Genomic DNA, 16,187 nt, shown 5'->3' on the forward strand with positions numbered 1-16,187 from the left:
ATCACTCTACAAGCTCAGAAATGGCAGAAAATGCCGCTCATGAGGTCTGGAGTAGCTCATACTCACTAGACCCAAGATCAAGGGACTAAAAGCTCATAAAACCTATAACAAGATAGATCTATCAAATGAATCATCAAGGTTCAAGCTTTATACCTCCTGGAGGATGTTGAAGAAGAGTAGAGTCCGGATCCACAAGCATTAGACTCCCCAAGCACACCTTCATTGACTTTCTTCTTCACAAAATACACAAGGAATCACTTAAATTCTCCAAAATCCTCACAAGATGGCTAAGGTTTTGATTTTTAGGCTCAAGAGAGTGGATGCTAATGATAAGAAGAACCCCAAGGGGTTAGAGTCCTTAAATAGGGCTCAAAACCCTGAAACTAGGGTTTTTAAGCGCAATTACACCCTACATAACATAGGCTACGCCATGCATAGCCCACTAAAACGCGTCCCACCATTCAACCACTACGCCCTACGTACTTAGAGTATGCCCTATGTAGTGCAATGCTCCCATTTCCAACTCAACTTCAAACAACCATAACTTCTTCGTTTCAACTTCGTTTTCGACGTTCTTTATATGCACGAAAAGGTATTGACAAGCCCACAATCTTATTTAGTTACTTTGGACTAAAAACATATCAAACTAAAATCCTTAATTCATGCAAGAAACCAAAAATATCACCTTTCTAATTTTACCTGTTTGCTTCTAGGCACAGATTGAGGGCTTTAATTACTTAATCCAACACTACCAACATCCGAAAAGGCCTAAACCCTATTCCTTTGAAGTCCAACACCATCACTTGAGCAAATCTCGGCCCAACATCTTGTAATTAGAACATTACTAAAACCTGGTGTTACAATTCTCCTCCACTTAAACTCAATTTCATACTTGAAATCTGAGTTGGTTGGAATTTCGAAAAACTATACTAACACTATATTCACATGCGTCTTCCCCATCGCTTCATAACATCAACACATCCAATTTGAAAAACTCGAGAGACCATGTAGATCCCAGTTGATGTCTGCAACAATCCAAACACTTGAAAGTATTAAACTGCAATAACCATCTCCCCTCCCCCAACTGTATGAACCCACTCATAGCAAACTACTTAAATGGGGGAAATCTCGTAGTTGTGACTTAACTGACTTATACTTCAAAGAAGCGGGAATCCATCAACCTAAATTTCCGAGGACAAACATACTAGCTGATGATCATCCACTCTTCATACTTATCCCAAGTCTCTAACTAGGAACACCACCCGGCCGAGTATAACAATACTCAAAATATTTCGATCAAGAATTGCAACCCAACCCAAGCTCAAAAACCGCCTAAAAATTCCCAGATACACACTTGACTTCCTGCCAAGTCATCACCATCCCACCACTCCCACGAGCGTATCAGTGGTTAATCCATAAGAAAATCTTAGGCAACATACATACTCACATGCACTCAGGGGTACAATTTAACTAAGAATTCATCTAAGGTTCCTACAACTAACTCTACCACCGTCAACTCAGCTCACTTGAAACCGATCTTGCAATTACGAATAAGGATCCACTAAGCACCCCGCGAGGAACTGTCGATAAACAATCATGACTTTTCCAAAAAGTCAGAATCCTACCAAAAAACTGACCCCTACCCATTGGCTATTGAGTCATCTGCGATACCCACCACTAACCGTTATAGTGGTGGGTGCTAGCTCATCATCACATCTTATCACTAAAACCATTGGATACCTACCACTAACACCACTCCACATCATTTTTTTATTTGAATTTAATTAAAAAAGATAGAATGAAAATATAGTAAAAACATATATTTTTTATACTAGTTTTTTATTTTAAAAAAAAATACATTACATTAATTTAAAAAAAAACGATAACTTAAAATAAAATAGAAAAAAACATAAAAAAAATTCAAACACAAACAACCACCCTTAACCCTACGTTATTTTAAACAATGTTTATCTATATCGATGAATTCTTCAACTTTTGTCAAGCTTTAGGATATGCAAAACGTATGTTGTTAGTGTTTTCGTATTGATCCATGGATACATTAACGACATCGATATCATCTTCTTATATATATATATATTTTATAACAAAGTTGTAAATTCCATCGATCTCGCAACATTTAACCCTCATATCGCGCTACTTTTGAACATATTTCATAAAGATTTCGACTTGGACAACCCACTAAGCCATAGAAAACGCGTTGAACTTTTCCCAAAAAATCTCTAGAAATTTGACTATCTCCATCTTCTGAAACCAATACTCATCCTTGTGCTAAGTTCTCTTCTTTCCTTTTCTGACCACTTCATCTTTTTGGGAGCCATGGTTTTTTAAAGAGCAAAGCAACACAAATATGTGAACTTGAATAACATAAGAGAATAATTGTGTGAAATATAAGAAGGTTTGTAGTGGTAAGATTTATAGTGATATTTATATATGTAAAAAATAAAAATAAATGCCCAAATAGCTGTTACACATGGTCAAAGGAAGAGTCAATACTTAATTGGTTTTCATTGGTTGTTATAATTTGTGGTTGGCATCACCTTTGACCACGACCACAACAACCCACGAGGGTCTGGGTTGGTGTGCATGAACCACAATCGTGACCACCTAAACCACCAAGCCTTTCGTGGTATGTATTACAGAAGGCCTTATAACTTGTTTGTTGTTGTTGTAGTAATAAAATTATCATTTTTTATAGTGAGTGTTATATGATAAACAATGTATTATATTTTTTTTAGGGATAGTAAATGAGCAAATGTACTAGTGCACCCGAAACACGTAAGACGCATATAATTTACTTAATAACGTCTTAAAGGTATAATATATTTTGGTTAGTATTTCATATTTTGTTTTTTACTTTTTGGTTTTGTTGTAGGTTTAATAAGCTTATGATTATTGCAAAACCTAGAAAATACATCCCAACACTATTTTCCGTTTTCCATTTTCCATTACACTGATATGATTATTCCAAATCCACAAATGCAAGTGCTTTACTTTGTTTATCATATCATCCTACCCCATTATAAAATTTTATATTTATTGTTTAATTATATTTTTGTTTTCATATCCGTAGTTTATCGTGAAGAAATGAAGGCCAAAAGGCAAGAAGTCAAGAAGATATATAATAAAAATATAGAAGTTTTCCTAAAAAGCAATCCATCCACGAGAGACCTTAATATTTTTAACAATCTATCCATTTTGATACTTTTACATATGTCATTTGATTTTGATATTTTGAATATTTAATTTTGGTAGTTTTTGTACACTAATGGGACATATAATTCTAAGAATTTTGATTTTGTAATATATTATTTCAATTTCATATGTGAATTTATTTATAGAGTATCAAAGATTTAACATAAAATAGTTGGTAGTCAACAGACACTCTATAAATGACGATAACGGCCATACCTGGCAACAAAACATTATTTCGCTAATGCAAAATCATTGACATAATCCATGGGTTTCCTGAGCTAATCAACGATCGATTGTCGGTCATTAGCGTGTTGGTGATTTTAGTGTCACCATGTCATTTTATGTAAATGGAACTAACATGTGAGCTAAGGGGCTTCGGTGCTCTAATATATGCACGAGTTTGTGTGGAGTGCACGCATATATAAGATCGAATTAAAAGCGGGTTCGATGACAAGTCGGGGGTCTGGGGGCAGCGCCCCTGGGTCTGGGGTTTCCAAAGGGGCGGCGTCCCTTTGGCGAGATCTAGGGTCAATGCCCCTAGTGGGATTCAAAGGATAAAGCCCCTGGTTAGGGTCTCGCTGGCTTGCTTCAAAAGCAACCCATGACGGCCCACCCTAAGAAAAACCCTAATCTCATTTATTAAATAAACGAATCTTCTCTTTGAGAAGAGAAACAAAAAATTCTTAAGCTCTCGTTTTCATCAAATAAACATAGAAACCTTCAAGTAATTTGGCTTACGACTTCTGTTCCTAGAATCATAAGTTTCCCCTTGGATTATCCTAGGCTGAATTTCTTGCAACCCAGGCATAGGGTAGAAATATCAGTTCGAAAAGTGTCTCATGATCAAAGTGGTATCTAGATCTCCACTACAAAACCTATTTTTCCAACAACCGAACTGATATTTCCTGTTCCTGGAGATGGGAGACTGAATCTACAAGATGACCACAAAGTTTGCAAAGCTGGAGAAGTTCGAAGTCGTCGACTTCAGGCGTTGGAAGAAGAAGATGCACTTCATGCTGACTACTCTGAAAGAAGCATACGTGATGACTACTCCAAGACCAGCGGAGGCTGAGGAAGGCGTTGTTGACACAATTGAAGAGATAAGGAGGAGACATAAGTAGGACAACGATTACTACATCTGCAAAGGTCACATCCTGAACGGTATCTCTGATGCTTTATTTGATATCCATAGTGAAGTCTTGTGCGCCAAGGAGTTATGGGACACCCTTGAATTGAAATATATCACCGAGGATGCATCTAGCAAGAAGTTTCTTGTTAGTGACTGTAATAATTATAAGACAGACGATTCAGGGCCTGTTACTGAACAATACACTGAACTCATTGGCATGTATGATCAGTTTAAACTGCACCGTATAAATATAGATTAATCCATTGTTGTATCAACCATCATTGATAACTGCCTCCATCCTGGAAAGACTTCAAACATAACATAAAACATCAAAAGGAGGTGTCTTTGGTTCAACTCGCTAGTTACATTCGTATTGAAGAATCTTTTCGTGCGAAGGAAAGTGACAAATCTGATAAACCCAAAGGAAAAGTTGAATCTGGACAGCCCTCGGCTCATACGGTTTAAAACAAACCAAGGTATCATAACCACAAAGGACATGGCAAACGTAAGCAGGAACATTTCCCAAGCAACTCCAATAAAAAGAGAAACGATTTGGTTTGTTCGAGGTGCAATCAAGTTGGGTATTGCAAGCGTGATTGTCATGTGAATTTAGGCAACAATGGTGTTGGAAACAATGGAGCCAATAGGAAGTTGAATGTGTCACAACTAGCATTTTAGCTAGGAGATTCTATTTTCATGTAAACATCAACTATTACAAGGCTTGTACTCTAAGTGAATATCATGCTATATGCTAAAATGAAATCATCTATTTGAATCATAACCCCTGAGTAAAGTTCAAAATCTAATACAATACATCTCATATATCCAACTACGGGTTGAAAACCCTAAAAATCTCGGTTCAAGTTTATTATGGACTAAGATCCTGTTATTGGGCCTAATGGACCAATAAACTTTCAATTTGACTATTTTGGGCCAAGGAACCTTATTTAGGCTCTAATTGGACCCATATTCATGAAACTAAAGTATTTTGGGTCATGTGGGCCTAGAATGATCCATCTTATCTCTAATGGGCCATGATGGGCCATAAATGGTTTCATAAGCGCTAATGGGCCGTAAACTATATTCTTGGGCTTAATTGGGCCGTGAACCCTCATAAGGGCACAATAGGCCGAAAAATCTTTCATATTGGGCCTCATAAATTCGAACTAAGTCAAGAAAAGGCCCAAACTATTTCATTTCCGTTTTCCTTACCCCATTCTCGGCCCACAAACAAATAAAAAAAAGATTAAACATGCATGTGCCACCTAATATTTGCATGGTGCCCTTCCATGCTTAAACACATCAAATAACAAAAAAATCACATACACCCATGCAACATCACTTCAACATTTCCCTCTCTCTTGTCTCTTCATTTTAACTCTCGGGCATAAGGGCCACACCACTAACATCTTTCTTCATTTTCAAGCATAATATTCTCTCAACTCTCCAAAGAAAGTCTCTCATTTTTCCTCCTAAAAATCGTGAGTACTAGGTGGGTTTTCAAGAAGATCACTTCAAGCTTCACATTGTGAACTCTCTAAGTTCGAAAAGCTCCTCAAGAACACATCTAAGGCCGAGATCCCCTCATTTCCTCACCAAAAAAACAAGAACTTCAAATCAAAGTGACTTCATACCCCCTATTTTCGATTTTACTTTGTTTTGGGGGAGAATACAAGTTGTTTGTGTAGATCTATGTATGTATGCATGATTTTGTGTGTTTTCTTTAGTTACATATGTGTTTATGTGTTGTAAACTTCATGAACTAAAAGATCTACTAAAAGATGATGATATTGGTATAACATAACACTTATTTCAACTTATCTTACAAGAAAAAGGTTTAAAATACATTTAGGTTACTTGGATCTAAGAAAAACTTCATGAAAGGGGCTAAAATCGACAAAATGACAAAGTATGGGTTATTTATCTAACTCACGGCTAGTAAGGGGTTCAAAAGGAAATTTTTCGTAAACATGGCTAATCTCGACAATTGAGACCTTATAAGGACCAAAATTGTAAATATTTTCATAAATGGGCCTTATTTGCGCTTTTCACGGTTTTGAGCCCAAAAATTGTAATTTTTGATCTTTTGTGGGCTTAATTGTCATTTTCAAGAAATTTGTGCCAAAAATGTAAATTTTTTATAAGAAGGGTAAAAGTTAGGAAAATATAATAATTTGGGCCAAGAAGATAATATTTTCTATAATGGGCTGAAAATGTATATTTTCACAAAAATCAAGCAAAAAATGATATTTTTGACAAAAGTCAGTTAAGAATGTTATTTTTACAAAAACTAGCCTTAAATACAAGTTTTATCCAAAAGGGGGCCTAAAATGTTATTTTTACTAAAATTGGGCCTAAATTGTAAATTTTTGGCTTAATGGGCCAAGAATGTCCTTTTTACAAAAAGTGGACCTTTTATGCTATTTTAGTAAATAATTGAGCTAATACTAGCAAAATAATAACAAACGGGCTAATTTTTACCATTCTTAGATTATTGGGCCTTAGTGGCCCATTTATATACTTGATAGGTCCTGAATACTCTTTATATGTTTATTGGGCCTCATTGACCCATTAACATGCACGACGGACCTTGGATACTATTTGCGTGCTATTTGGACCTGTAAATACCTTACATGTGAAATGGGCCTTAGTTGTCCTTTTACATATATTTTTGACTCATGTTATATAATTTCATTCCTTTCGGGCCTGAGAATGGCTTACATGTTTAGTGAGCCTCAGTTGTTCGCTTACATGGTTCATTGGGCCTGGGATGAGTTTTATATGTTTCTCGTCGCGTAAATTTGATTAAGGATCTAGTGAGACATGTCGATTGACACCTATTGAATGTGTATAAATCTATACGGGGATGACACCCCACATCTGAGCTGTTCGTTACAGTTAGACTAAAACAGTCTAGGGTGACAAAAACTTTATTCTATTTTCCGTCGGCATTCATAAACGCCAAGACAGGCGAACTTGTCATTATCTAGCATGGTTATAACGACTCACTTAGAGGAAGTAACATTATGAAATTTACGGGAGACCATTCTATTTTCTCTTTGGATTACTCGGGAACATACTCGTGCCGATACTCAATCTCGGGGGTTGATATACCAGCATTCTCTTTTACAGACAACATAGGGTTATCTGGGGGCATTCTATTCACATTCTCTTCATTTACTTTTGGAATTCTATTAAACAAAAACACACATGCATTAATACAAGACCAGACACAAACGTACTAAACTATTTTAAGAAAATACAGGATTTTCTTGTGATTACAAAGTTATACAAATCCTTTTCTCAAACATGCTTATGAACTCACCAATATTTTTATGTTGACCTTTTTAAATTAACTTGTATTCTTAGGAAACCGGTGAAGTAGGTTGGGCTGAACAATCTAATGGATGTTTTGTTATATTTTGTTTCATCATACTTTAATTATTTTGGCATGTAATATTTAAACACAATACTAGATGTAAACAATGTATGTTGTTATATTACATGTGTGATGATGATGATGTTATGTTTCAATTATATACTATGTGATGATACTACAAGGATGAAGTCACGCACAGGCCCCCGGAAGTTTCCGCCGTCTGGTTCGGGGGTGTCACAGATTGGTATCAGAGCATTGTTTATAGTGAACTGGCATATCTAATCATATAGGATATGTAACTATAAATAAAATGGGACTAAAACACTCCGAATAAGATAATACCTAAGCATGCATTAAAATTATAACACTAAAAGTCTCTGGAGGAAATTGAACACCGTGATTAAACTCGGACAGTTATGTAGTCGTATTGGGGATAAATATAGCCTAATCAACTGTATTTATTCAAAATATGACCAACCTGTGTTTGGGAGTAATCATGGCGGGAAATGGATCTAGAAGCTTACCTCGTATCCATGAACTCTAAGGAACTCAAACTTAAACAATTAAAATACTATGGGAGTATTTTGGAAAACATATTTACAGATACTCCCTTTACACACTTCTCACCCCCAATTTTCTCGCGCAGTCGCCAAGGACGAGGCACATCAAGGCATCTTTTACTACCAGGCCCTAGTGTCCTACAAAGTGACCGAGGAAGACGATGTGATGGGTCAGGAGGCAGCCCCCGGTGTTGGGCCTGAGGAGTACATGGAGACGGACTACGAGTTTGGAGAAACCGTCGAGGTCATGGAGGAAGATGGGGACACTAATGAAGTCCCCAACGAGCCTCCTACCTCAGAGGTGAGGCAAGACCACCCCGCACCACCGAGGGACCCCATTAATGGGACTCGCTCCCTAGAGGAGGAGGTTGCCAATCTTAGGCAACGACTATTAGCAGAAGAGGCCCGAGCTGTACAGGTGGAGCACAAGAGGGACAAGGTCGTCAGAGAGATGACGTAGATGGCTGATCTTGTGGCACGACATTTTGGCATGTGATTCCACCACTAAACCCTTCTCGTCGCAGCTAGTACTTGTTCACTCACTACTTCTGGGATTTTACTTATGCATTACCCTATGTATTATCGACTACATGATTAAGTGATTACACTACTCATAGAGTCGTTACTCTGTCGGATATTATTTCACTTCATGTATCGTATGCCTTATGTAGGCAAATTTTCATGTACTCAAAAGATTATCATTAATGAAAATGGCTACATATTTTCTCATGATGTTGTTATCTGCTATGTGTTCTATTACTTTTACTACATGTTGATTGGATGCATTCACTCACTTACACACAACCGAATCACCGACACTGTGCTATAACCAAGAAATCGTGAAACAAAAATACACTGGATACTCAACATCTTTCCGTTCCATGACAGAAAGATGCCTCAAAGACAGACACGCGGAAACCGCAATGCAACACCACCACCACCACCGCCTCCACCAGAGATGAACTCAGCGACATTTCAAGCAACAGTTTCAGCTGCAGTTATAGCAGCGCTGGTTCATATCCACAACGGGAACAACGGTGGAGGAAATAGGGTGTCGGAAGCTCAAACCATGGGATGAACCAGGGACCCACCCGAACCTGTACCTACAAGGACTTCACTAACGCCAAGCCTCGGACCTTCAACAGGAAGGGATGCCTAATAACTCTGAAAAGGTGGTTAGAAAAAAGTGGAATCGGTATTCGAGATCTGCAGATGTCCCGAGGAGTACAAGGTGAAGTTTACGATTTGTACATTCGTGGATCAAGCTCTCTCTTGGTGGAGTGGTCACGTGGAGGCCATGACACTCCCTATGGCGAATGCTATGCCCTGGGAGGAGCTCAAGGAAATGCTGATGGCTAAGTATTATCCAAGGGGAGAAATCCAGAAGTTGGAGCAAGAACTGCGGAATCTCACAGTCCAAAACTCTGACATTGATGCATACATCTCAAGGTACGGTGACTTGTCACTCTTATGTCCAAGAATGATCACGTCCAAGGGGAAAAGATTGAAAGATTCATTTGGGGATTGACCTCTCCAATTCAAGGAAATGAAATCGCAGCAAAACCGGGAACGTATAACAACGCTAAAAGGCTAGCCAAGAAGTTATACGACCATGGAAACAAGAAGGGTGCCAAAGCAGGGGAATATGAAGTTAAAAAGGAAGGTGATAACAAGAAAGGAAAGAACAATAAGCGAAAAGGGCGACAAAACTCAGAGTCATCAAAGAAGCAACAAACAGTAGCAGTCCACGCTGTTACTGCTCAGGTCACCTGTACACCACATGCTCCAGCCTCATCCACCCCAACTGCTAACAAACATTACTCAGGGACCCTACCCAAGTGTAGTAAATGCAATTTTCACCATCATGGAGAATGCCGGGAGATGCATTGCACGAGTTGCAATCGAAGGGGTCATACTGCAAGATACTGTAGAACTCAGCCTCAACAGAACCAACAGTCAAACAACAACAACAATCGCAACAACAATAACAACAATAACAATGATGTGGCCAGTTACACTTATTATGGGTGTGGATAAACTGGTCATTTCAAGTGCAACTGCCCCAAAGCAGACAACCAGGGGGCAGGAGCATCAGGGAAGGTATTGACATTGGGTTGAGGTGAAGCAGTTCAGGACCCAACGGTTGTTATTGGTACGTTTCTATTTAACAACACTTATGCATGCATTTTATTTGATAGCGGAGCTGAGTGAATCTTCATTAGTAACAAGTTCAAACATTTACTAAATCAACAACCCCAGAAGCTCAACGAATCCTTCACGGTGGAAATGGCTAATAGGAAAACCGAAACAACCAAAGATGTCTATGTAGGGTTCACATTAACACTAAACAATCACTCCTTTCAAATATATTTGATGCCAGTAAATATTAGGAGTTTTGATGTGAAAATCAACATGGATTGGTTAATCCCCCATCATGCTAATATTTTATGTCGCGAGAAGTCCGTTCAACTTCACCTTCCCAACCGCGAAACCCTAATAATCTATGGTGATAAACATGGAGCCAATCTTCGTCTTATCTCGTGAAGCAAGGCACAAAAGTGCCTGCACAAGAAAAACTATGCTTTTCTTGCTCATGTTGTGGATAAAACCAGAGAAGAAGTAAACATTAAAGACATCCTAGTGGCATGTGACTTCCCAGATGTATTTCCAGAAGACCTTCTGGGGATACCCCCAGAAAGGCAAGTCGAATTCCGAATCGACCTAATACCAGGAGCCACATCAATTTCCAAATCACCCTACAGGTTAGCTCCCGCCGAAATGCAAGAGTTATCCAGCCAACTAAGCGAATTGTTGAGCAAAGGATTCATCCGACCAAGCTTCTCACTCTGGGGAGCTCTGGTCTTGTTTGTCAAGAAAAAGGATGGATCCTTCAGAATATGCATCGATTATTGGGAATTAAACAAGCTCACTGTCAAAAACCGATACCCACTTCCTCGGATTGGCGATCTATTTGACCAGCTTCAAGGAGCTAGTTACTTCTCCAAAATAGACCTAACATCCGGTTATCATCAACTTCGAGTCCGAGAAGAGGACATTCCAAAAACTGCCTTTCGAACTCGATATGGTCATTACGAATTTGTTGTGATGCCATTCGGTCTAACATATGCCCCCACTGCATTTATGGACCTCATGAAATGAGTCTGCCGCCCATTCCTTGATAATTTCGTGATCGTCTTCATCGATGATATTCTTATATACTCTCGAAGACAAGAAGAGCATGGTCAACGCCCTCGTTAGATCTTAGAAACCCTAAGAGCTGAAAGATTATATGTGAAGCTCTCCAAGTGTGACTTTTGGATCCGTAGTGTAAACCTTTTGGGTCACGTAGTCAGCAAGGAGGGGATCCACGTAGATCCTTCTAAGATAAACGCCATTGAAGGTTGGGCGATCCTAAAAAGACCAACAGAAATCCGACAAGTGTTGGGTCTTGCAGGATACTACCGAAGGTTTATCTAGAATTTTTACAAGATACCCAAACCCCTCACCGCATTTACGCAAAAAGATGTGTCTTTCAACTGGACGGCAAATCAAGAAGCTGCCTTCCAAACCTTGAAGCGAGCCCTCTATAGTGCACCGGTGCTATCCTTACCAAAGGGAACCGAAGACTTCGTAGTCTACTGCGATGCTTCGAATCAAGGGTTAGGTTGTGTCCTTATGCAGTGTGGAAAGATGATAGCTTACACATCCAGACAATTAAAGACGCATGAAGTAAATTACACCGCCCATGATCTCGAGCTAGGAGTTGTGGTTTTCGCCCTAAAAATTTGGAGGCACTACCTCTACGGTACAAAGTGCACCATCTTCACCGATCACAAAAGCCTCCAGCACATTCTAAACCAAAAGGAGCTATACATGAGGCAGCGAAGGTGGGTTGAGCTGCTAAATGACTATGAATGCGAGATCAAGTACCACCCAGGCAAGGCTAACATGGTAGTCGATGCCCTGAGCAGAAAAGAATACTCAGGTCACCGGGTGAAAACCCTATCAATAACCATCCAATCCTACCTAACCTCGCTAATTAAGGAAGCCCAATCGGATGTGTTGAAGGCAGAGAACGTCATGAACGGAACACTGCGTGGGATAGACAAGAACTTTGAAGCCAAGAAGGATGGGACTTACTACTTCATGAATAGAATCTGGGTCCCTAAACTTGGGGGATTCAGATAAATGATCATGAACGAAGTCCACAAGACGCGATATTCCGTTCATCCGGGTTCGAATAAGATGTATATGGACGTTAAGCAACATTATTGGTGGCCAAATATAAAGGCAGAGATCGCCACTTACGTGGGCAAGTGTCTCTCTTACGCCAAGGTGGAAGTGGAGTACCAAAAGCCCTCGGAACTATTACAACAACCAATAATACCCGAGTGGAAATGGGAAAGGATTACTATGTACTTCGTGACCAAATTACCTAAGATGGAAGACAAATTGGATGGTATTTGGGTAATTGTCGATAGGTTAACTAAATCCGCTCATTTCCTGCCAATAAAAGAATCGTGCAAGATGAGATTAACACGGATCTATATCAAAGAGATCATGAGACTCCACAGAGTGCCGGTATCTATAATCTCGGATCGGTATAGTAGGTTTACCTCAAGGTTTTGGCAGTCACTCCAGAAGGCTATGTGAACACAGCTAGACATGAGCATTGCTTACCACCCTAAAACTGATGGCCAAAGCGAGCGGACCTTCTAAACACTCGAAGACATTCTCTGAGCCTGTGTGATTGATTTCAGCAAGTCATGGGATACCCACTTGACCTTAATTGAATTCTCGTACAACAACAACTATCACACAAGCATAAAGGTTGCTCCTTTTAAGGCCTTATATGGTCACAAATGCAGATCGCCTCTCTGCTGGGCTGAGGTGGGTGACACCCAGCTAGTAAAAGGTCAATCATAGGACAACACCCTTACAGGACCAGAAATCATTCAAGAGACTACAGAGAAGATAATCCAAATCAAAGACCGACTCCAAGTGTCGCGTGACCGAAAAAAGAGTTACGCTGACAAATAACGAAAACCTCTGGAATTCCAAGTCGGACATCGAGTGCTATTAAAGGTTTCTCCCTGGAAAGGGATGATCCATTTTGGGAAACAGAGAAAACTAAACCCACGATACATCGGACCGTTCGAGACTCTTGCCTGAATTAGTCCGGTTGCTTATAAGCTGCATCTACCTTCAGAGCTCAACAACGTGCACCCCATGTTCCATGTCTCGAGTTTGAAAAAGTGCTTATCAGATGAAACTCTTTTCATTCCTCTAGAAGAGATCAAAATAAATGAGAATCTCCTGTTCATCGAAGAACTAGTCGAGATAACGGATAGGGAGGTGAAGCGTACGAAATAGAGCCGCATTCCAATTGTGAAGGTTCGATGGAACGCCAAGCGTGGACCGTAATTCACATGGGAACGCGAAGACCAGATGAAGCAAAATTACCCTCACTTATTCTCCCATTCATAATCCTACCTATCGAAAGAATTTGGGGACGAAATTCCCTCTAACGGGGGGATAATGTCACAACAAGCATTTTAGCAAGGAGATTTTATTTTCATGTAAACATCAGCTATTGCAAGGCCTGTACTGTAAATGAATATCATGTTATATGCTAAAATGAAATCATCTATTTGAATCAAAACCCCTAAGTAAAGTTCAAAATCTAATACAATACATTTCATATATCCAACTATGGGTTGAAAACCCTAAAAATTCGGGTTCAAGTTTATTATGGACTAGGATCATCTTATTGGGCCTAATGGACCAATAAACTTTTAATTTGATTATTTTGGGCTAAGGAACCATATTTGGGCTCTAATTGGACCCACATCCATGAAACTAAAGTATTTTGGGTCATGTGGGCCTAGAATGATTCATCTTATCTCTAATGGGCCATAAATGGTTTCATAAGCCCTAATGGGCTGTAAATTATATTCTTGGGCTTAATTGGGTTGTGAACCCTCATAAGGGCCCAATAGGCCGAAAAATCTTCATATTGGGCCTCATAAATTCGAACTAAGTCTAGAAAGGGCCCAAACTATTTCATTTTCTTTTTTCCTTACCCTATTCTCGACCCACAAACAAATAAAAAAATGATTAAACATGGATGTGCCACCTAATCTTTGCCTGGTGGACTTCTATGCTTAAACACATCAAATAAAAAGAGAATCACATACACCCATGCAACATCACTTCAACATTTCCCTCTCTCTTCTCTCTTCATTTTAACTCTTGGGCATAAGGGCCACACCACCAACATCTTTCTTCATTTTCAAGCACAATATTCGCTTAACTCTCCAAAGAAATTCCCTCCTTTTTCCTACTAAAAATGGTAAGTATTAGGTGGGTTTTCAAGAAGATCACTTCAAGCTTCACATTGTGAACCCTCTAACTTCGACAAGCTCCTTAAGAACACATCTAGGCCCGAGATCTCCTCATATCCTTACCAAAAACTAAGAACTTCAAAGCAATGTGAGTCCATACCCCCTATTTTCGATTTTTACTTTGTTTTGGGGGAGAATACAAGTTGTTTGTGTAGATCTATATGTGAAGGCATGATTTTGTGTGTTTTCTTTAGTTACATATGTGTTTATGTGTTGTAAGCTTCATGAACTAAAAGATCTACTAAAAGATGCTGATATTGGTATAACATAACACTTATTTCAACTTATCTTACAAGAAAAATGTTTAAAATACATTTAGGTTACTTGGATCTAAGAAAAACTTCATGAAAGGGTCTAAAATTGACAAAATGACAAAGTATGGGTTATTTATGTAACTCACGGCTAGCAAGGGGTTTAAAAGGAAATTTTTCCTAAACATGGCTAAACTCAACAATTGAGACCTTATAGGGACCAAAAATGTAAATATTTTCATAAATGGGCCTTATTTGGGCTTTTCAAGGTTTCGAGCCCACAAATGCTAATTTTTGATCTTTTGTGGGCTTAATTGTCATTTTCAAGAAAGTTGTGCCAAAATGTAAATTTTTTATAACAAGGGTTAAAGTTGCGAAAATATAATAATATTGGCTAAAAAGATAAAATTTTCTATAATGGGCTGAAAATGTATATTTTCACAAAAATCAAGCAAAAAATGATATTTTTGACAAAAGTCAGTTAAGAATGTTATTTTTACAAAAACTAGCCTTAAATACAAGTTTTATCCAAAAGGGGGCCTAAAATGTTATTTTTACTAAAATTGGGCCTAAATTGTAAATTTTTGGCTTAATGGGCCAAGAATGTCCTTTTTACAAAAAGTGGACCTTTTATGCTATTTTAGTAAATAATTGAGCTAATACTAGCAAAATAATAACAAACGGGCTAATTTTTACCATTCTTAGATTATTGGGCCTTAGTGGCCCATTTATATACTTGATAGGTCCTGAATACTCTTTATATGTTTATTGGGCCTCATTGACCCATTAACATACACGACGGACATTGGATACCATTTGCGTGCTATTTGGACCTGTAAATACCTTACATGTGAAATGGGCCTTAGTTGTCCTTTTACATATATTTTGGGCTTATGTTATATAATTTCATTCCTTTCGGGCCTGAAATAGGCTTACATGTTTAGTGAGCCTCAGTTGTTCGCTTACATGGTTCATTGGGCCTTGAATGAGGTTTATATGTTTCTCTTTGCATAAATTCGATTAAGGATCTAGTGAGACATGTCGATTGACACCTATTAAATGTACGATCGTAGCCTGTAGTTATAACCAGAGTTTCTTCGAGGGAGAGCGGGGGTTTGTGTATAGATCTATACGGGGATGACACCCCACACCTGAGTTGTTTGCTACAGTTACACTAAACCAGTCTAGGGTGAAAAAAACCTTATTCTATTTTCCGTCGGCATTCATAAACGCCAAGACAGGCGAACTTGT

The sequence above is a fragment of the Lactuca sativa genome, chromosome 5 (genome assembly GCF_002870075.4).
Source record: "Lactuca sativa cultivar Salinas chromosome 5, Lsat_Salinas_v11, whole genome shotgun sequence".
Classification (NCBI taxonomy): domain Eukaryota; kingdom Viridiplantae; phylum Streptophyta; class Magnoliopsida; order Asterales; family Asteraceae; genus Lactuca; species Lactuca sativa.